The sequence below is a fragment of the Homarus americanus genome, unplaced genomic scaffold (genome assembly GCF_018991925.1).
Source record: "Homarus americanus isolate GMGI-L3 unplaced genomic scaffold, GMGI_Hamer_2.0 scaffold51859, whole genome shotgun sequence".
NCBI lineage: Eukaryota > Metazoa > Arthropoda > Malacostraca > Decapoda > Nephropidae > Homarus > Homarus americanus.
The window spans coordinates 15478847-15486346 of NW_024711292.1; positions in this window are offsets into that span (position 1 = coordinate 15478847).

The window sequence follows — 7500 nt, forward strand, 5'->3', positions numbered from 1 at the left end:
CCAGCGTTCCAGGAATCTGGATACGGCAATGCTGCCGTTTGACGAAATTCGTCTGCTAAACGGATGGATACGTCATACAACGGACGTGACGTCACATACTGAGGAATTTCCGTAATGTATGTTTTTTTATTCCAATTTAAGGGCACAAATTCATAATAACAAAAGAAAAGAGGACATGAAATTCTGATATCATAGTGGAAGGCAGAAGGATTGTACACTGATTAATAATTCTGATGTTTTCGTCGGGCAACCACTATGTACGGCTCTTTATAACATCGGCGAGTATTGCCTCATATTTGGTTTAATTGTATTTCTTAGGACGAATTAGTCTATTTACTAATTTTGGATAAGTGTCCCATGAACTAGTTTCGTGCTCTTTCATATGTAGAAAGCAGAAATGATATTGTAGGGTTTCGTGGATATAATGTTGTCTAGCTCTCAGGATGGATGGAAACTCTAAGGTGGTTTTCTTAAATAATATAAGTTATATGGTAGACAGTCTGGTGCTGGAGGTGCCGTGTGGTGAGGAGCTGCTCAGTAGACACGTTCGGTGAGTAGCGTGTTGAAGGAGGTAGATGTGCAGGAGCTTCGTTAGAGAAGATGTTGTCTGTTGCTGGCCTCCAGGTTGAATGAGAACGGGACAGCGAGGAGCTTGCTTGGAGGAGGTGTTGCGTGTTCAGGAACCGAGAGCAGAATAAGAGAGCTGGTTGGTGAGGACGCTCAGAGAAGGACAGCTGGTGGGTCGCCATGCTCGCCGGCGGGAGCGAGGACCGGCAGACAGGCGGAGGAGAAGCGAGGGCCGCCAGGCAGCGGCGGAGGAGGAGGTGTTGCGTGTTCAAGAAGAGAGGCCAGAATGAATCTCAATGGAGAGACAGAGCTTATATACCCAGCAGCCGTGAGTCACCGGTGAGTCATGGTGGGAAACCCCGGGAAGTGAAGTAGCCGGTCTTTTGGCTCCGTTGCTAGGATACTGTGGCATCTGGTGACGCCCCCCCCTGGGCCGCTCGTTTGGTTGCTAGGGAATACGTAGCAGGTGGCATGCAGCTACCCAGTTGTAGGGGAGACGTCCACTACAATATCATTCAAGATAATCTACTTAATATTTCTTTATACACACCTGTATTCATGACCTTGACTTACGGTTATGTCAAACTATAACAAATTACCTCCGACTAAATTGTCTGTGTATTGAATCTCAGTGCAATCTCCTTTCAGAATTACTGTTCACTAATATCTTTGGTGTTTCTTATGCATAAAGAGACTTTGATTCCTGCAGTCATCAATCTGTCTTGGTAATTGGTGTATTTACTGTTGTTATTACACACTCAATGAACTTAACTAATTTCGCTTACGTGGATTATATGTATATATGCAAGTAAACTTATATTTAACTAATGGTTCTCTGCAATACCGATATATTCAGTGAAATCCTATGCATACCATATGGATGAACGAAGACTATTTAATGCTCGTGAAAGTCATCGTCTAACATAATCTCAACAACTGACATCTCCATGTTAAAACCATAAGAACATAAGAATGGAGAAAACTACAGCGGGCCTATTGGCCCATACTGGGCCGTCCCATTTACACCCAACCCCTATTGTTCATATAAGCATACAACCTATGTTTGAAGCTATCCAGCGTATTCGAGTTAATGATGATATTTGGTAACTTGTTCCATTCATCTACTACTCTGTTTCCAAACCAGTGTTTACCAATTTCGCGCCTAAATCTAAATTTGTCTAATTTAAAACCATTGTTGCGAGTTCGCTCTTGGTTGGATAGTTTGAGTACCTTTGTAATGTCCCCTTTGTTTAGCCCTGACTTCCATTTATACACCTCAATCATGTCGCCCCTCGCTCTACGCCTCTCGAGGGAGTGCAAATTAAGACGCTTTAACTTGTCTCTGTACTCAAGGTTCCTAATGCCTGGGATTAGTCTTGTCATTCTCCTCTGGATTCTTTCCAAGGATTCTATATCCATTCTGTATTACAGTGACCAGAACTGCACTGCGTAATCCAGGTGTGGTCTCACAAGAGCAAGACACAGTTTTAGGATGACCTCGCTAGTCTTGTAACTAACACTCCTTTGTATGAACCCAAGTACTTTATTAGCCTTGTTACAAGCAAAAACACATTGTTTACTTGGCTTAAGATTCCTACTTATCATTACTCCTCAATCTCTCTCGCAGTCGGATTTCTCAATGGCATAGTTGTTCATCTGGTAACTGGTTTCCCTGTTTACGTCTCCAATACTGAGTACCTTACAATTGTCCACATTGACTTTCATCTGCCATTTTTCAGACCATTCGAAATTTTTTTTAGATCTTCCTGTTGTTTTGCGGAGTCCTCGTCAGATTTAATTACACTTCCTATTTTAGTGTCATCAGCAAATTTACTTATGTTGCTGTCTATGCCGATATCTATGTCGTTTATGTATATAATAAATAATAATGGTCCAAGTACTAAGCCTTGGGGAACTCCACTAGTGACGTTGCTCCAATGGGATTTAGTGCCGTTAATGCTCACTCCCTGTTTCCTGTCCTGTAACCACGCCCTAATCCAATTTAGAATATTACCTTTAATGCCATGTGCTTCTACCTTTCTTATTAGTCTTTCCTGGGGGACTCTGTCGAAGGCTTTGCTAAAGTCGAGATATACCACATGATAATTGTGCCCCTCGTCCACCGATTCGAAAACTGATGAAAAGAATGTTAATAGATTAGTTAGACATGAACGCCCGCTTGTGAAGCCATGCTGGGAATTAACGATCAATTTGTGCTTCTCCAGGTGGTTTTGAATAGAGTTTGAAATGATTCATTCCAGTAATTTGCCTGCAATTGATGTTAGACTGATTGGACGGTAGTTAGAGGATAGTGATCTATCCCCCTACTTGAAAATCTGTATAACATTCGCTATCCTCCAGGATTCTGGTACTACACCTGTTTTTAAGGACATGTTAAACAACTTTGCTAAGGGCATACTAAGCTCTTCCTTATATTCCTTTAGTACTCTGGCAAATATCTCATCGGGGCCAGGCGACTTATTAGGCTTTAGTTTGTCTATTTGCTTACTAACATCGTTACTAGTCACTACTATCTCGCTTAATTTGTTTTCTTCACTATCTCTGAATAGAGTCGGTGCCTTTGGTATCATGTTTAAATTTTCGGTGGTGAAAACTGTTGAAAAATATTTATTCAGATTATTGCTCATTTCTCCGTCGTTATCAGTTAGCTCGCCGGTATCTGACTGTATTGGCCCAATCTTTTCTCGTATTTTAGTTTGATACATTTGATAGAATCCCTTGGGGTTTGTCTTCGTCTCCCTTGCTATCCTCAGCTCATTATTCCTCGTCGCTTTCCTTATCTCGGTCTTAACCCTACCGGCCAATACTTTATAATAATCCCGGAGGTAAATTTCGCCACGATTTATCCTCCTACCTATAGCCTTCCTTTGACCAATAATGTTCTTTAAATAATTATTTATCCATTTAGGGTTATTGTTGTTTGATCTGAGTTTTTTGTATGGTATGTTTTGCCTTTGTGCATTAAGTAACTCATTATTTAATGCTTCCTCGTCCCAATTTCCAAGAAAAATGGTGGTCAACGGATGTTTCCAGCTCTTGGCTAGCTCGAGTACCAGGAACTCCTACCAAGGTATGTTGTCAGGTTTGCCCTAAATACCTACGTAAGTGCCGAGATATCTTCATTGAAACGAAACGCCATCGCACCTCAAGACAGCATGTGGGTATGGGAGAACCCCTCAAAGCTAGAACCTCTGCTCCGGGTGGTACTTTTGCTCATTGTGGTCAACCTGGCGGTGGCGCCTTTGATTAACCTGGCACGTCTTCCCAGGATTGGCATGTCCTCACCCTCTGGGGATACGTTACGTGCTGTGGCGTATGCAACTATCCTATTCGCAGTGTTCTTGGAAGAACCTGATCTGCCTTTCAGGTAACTTAATGCTTGTTTTCTCTTGTATTTTAGCCCAGAATATAATGGCACTGCTCAATAAGCGGTCGTGTTAATATATCCAAAATAAGGGTGGCAGAATACCTTACTCGTTTAGCAACATATGCTCTCGTAATCTTCAATTACAACTATAGCCTAATAATTGTAATATTCCTTTTAGCTTATGTGACCACCTTGTCGACCTTAATAAGCGAATACTTCCCGACTCCAAGACAGACACTCAAATGACAATGAAACGGTCGTCGTGCAAGCCTTAGGGGAATGTGCAAATCAAAACCTGGTTGGGAAACGACAAAATATAAATTTAGCGTAATAATTGATGAAAGTACCGACTGTTCAGTAAGTAAATCATGTGCAGTGATAGTAAAATATTTTTATCCGGATGGAAATTACATAAAAATTGCGATGTTGGATTTGACTGACCTATTTGAAGGTAATCAGGGTTCGACTGGTGAAAATATATATAACATGCTATTACAATCCCTCACTACACATGAGATACCATTGACCAACTTCATTGGCTTTGGTGCGGATGGAGCATCAACCATTATGGGTGAATATAACAGTGTAACTAGCAGAATGGAAGTTCAAATGCCTGGTATGAACATATTTAAATGTGTTGCGCATAGTATAAATCTCTGTGCCAGCGAAGCCTTAAAGACCTTGTCACGTACTTGTGAAGATTTGTTGAGAAATGTGTACAATTACTTTTCCCATTTTGCCAAAAGGAAATGTGAGTTTAAGGAATTCCATGTTTTTTGTCAACTCAAACCACATAAAATACTTCATGCCTGTGCCACGAGGTGCCACGAGGTGGTTGTCACTCCATGAAGCTGTTGCAAGAATACTCGAACAGTGGCAACCCCTCAAACTGTATTTCCATAGCAGGGTAATTGAGGAGAGACTTGTGGCTGTGCAGAACATAACTGATGCACTTGATGATCCATCTGTGTTCTGCTATTTTTTTTTAAATTACATATTGCCGCAACTCAACACCTTAAACTTGATTTTTCATGATAGCATATGTCAACTGTATAGGTTATTGCTTAACTCTTTTTGCCATTCACATAGTGTGTCAAAACTCCAAATGCATGATATTGATCCAACCGATGATTCCCCATATATACCAGCCAATCAAATATAATTGGGGTCGCAATTACATGCCAAGTTCCAAAAGCTAGAGTATTATAATACGATCAGCTTGATTACTGACATAAAGATGCGGTGCAGAAAATTTATAGTAGTAGTGTGTATAGAAATACGGAAAAGATTCGACCTAATCAATTAGTTGTGGATACTGACGGCATATTTACACCCCAAAAGAGTCATTGATCAGAATTTACTTGCAGAAGTGCCGTCATTACGTGATTTAGTGAATGAAGTGCCACGTATTAATAACTATGATAAGCAAGCATTGAGTCAGTGGAGATCTATTCCCAGGCATCAGTTTCCAGATGAAATGAAAAACCCCAAACTTTATAAACATCTTTTTTCTGAATGAATTTAATGAAAAGGAAACAGAGAAATAGTCTTCCTATACAAACTATAAAATCCTTAATAACTTTGAGAGAATGTGCGAGCGAGCAAGGTGGTTGGTTGCATACTGTTTGAACCCAATGAGGGCATGATTTTGCGTGTCAAGAAATAGTGTTATTATTCTGTTAATGCTTAACTGCGGTGTATGGTATATATGTTGTAATTTAATATTATTGTGAACATAATGTATTGTTACCATGTATTGGCATTGTCATGGTTGTGGTGATCCCATTGTGCGATGGTGCTACAGTTATGGTGTTACCATTTATTGGAGCGATGGTTATGGTGCTAGTCATGTGTTAATATGTATGGGTGCTATGTTACTATATGGATATTTTTTTGCTGTTATATGTAGTGTAATTATGATGTAAAGTTTGTTGGTCTCGGGATATTTATGTCCTCATTTATTAATGTCAAGACTGAACAATATTGTATCACAACGTATATCCCTTAAGAGTAATAATGAAGCTGAGACATATTGAGTGAGCCTACATCGGTCTTATTGATACATTAGTTATTCATGTTATGTTGACTAGGCTACATTTTTTCTTATCATATACAAAGAAAACAGCGGAAATATGACTTCAGTGAGACCACTGGGCGACGGTGGCAGAAGCAGACGTGCCTGGTTAGGGAGTTTTTACCTTTACTTTTATCCTCTTCAGTACTGATCAGCTCGTTAGCCGCGTGGGCCATCGGTCACGTCTCTGTTACGTACTGTTGGCAAGTGCTGGGCATGCTCCGGCTCCTGAATGTACCTGAGCCCGCTCAGGGCCGGATTCAGGAGTGGGCAAAGTGGGCAGCTGCCCAGGGGCCTCCACATGTTACAACATTTTATTTATTTGTTTATTCATTTGGATTATTTTTATTTTTATTCTTTAAAATTCATGTTTATCTATTCCATCACGTATAAACTATGTTCAGCAAGAAGCGTGATAGAAATTAGGCTAGCTACTCCTTGAAATTCATGAATAATGCAAAGAATCATCTCTCTGAAATAACTAATAATATATTCTTTTCTATGAAGTCTCTTGAAAATTTTTGACATGTGCGGTTGTAGCTATATCAGGGCTGGTCGACTTGAAACCACATGAATGACTCCAGTCATGTCTCACTTTTGTGTGTGTGTGTGTGTGTTGGGAATTTGTACACTATCAATAAATATACAGTTAATTAAAAATTTCTCAATGTTCTAATTTCCTCAATATAACTGCATATGGCTTCAAAATTCTCCAAAAAAGTGTTCAAATTCCAAAATTTTCCCGGGGGGCTTACAGCGCCCCCCGGAACTCCCAGATGTTTAGGCTCGTTTCACTCGCCACCCCACCCTCTTGGGTAGTTATAAAGAGGGGGACCTCCACAAAGAGGCTGCCCATGGGCCTCCACAGGTCTAAATCCGGCACAGAGCCCGCTCCAGTGTTGGTCAAGTCTTGTCTTGAAAGAGCTCACACTCGGTGCCGTCACAACACTTTCTGGTGGATTGTTCCTAGAGTTCACAACTCTCACTGCGAAAAAGTTTGCCCTCGCAGTTTTCTGACTTGCGGCTTCTTCAATCTTGAGCTGTGACCCCTTGTGGGGCGAGCGTCCGCCAGCTCCAAGTAAGGACACTCGACTGAGTAGTTCCCCTTGAGATGCTTATACACCTCTATTAGGTCACCCCTTGCCCGTCTGTAGTATAAGCTAGACAAGGGTAGCTGAGGTGCCGAAGGGCAGGCACCAGTCTGGTGGCCCTCCTTTGAACATTTTCAACCAACTGACAGTCCCTAGCATATCTCGGGGACCAAACGGGGTGACAGTACTCCAGATGGGGAAGCACTTCACTCTTGAAGATCGTTACGAGGGACGGACCGTCTAGATATCTGAACGACTTTCTTATAAGACCCAATAATAAATTTGCTTGATTTACCTTCTTCTCGCAATGGCAAGAGAACTTCAGTTCATTGTCAACATACACACCTAGGTCCTTCTCACATTCAGTCTCAAATAGTGCA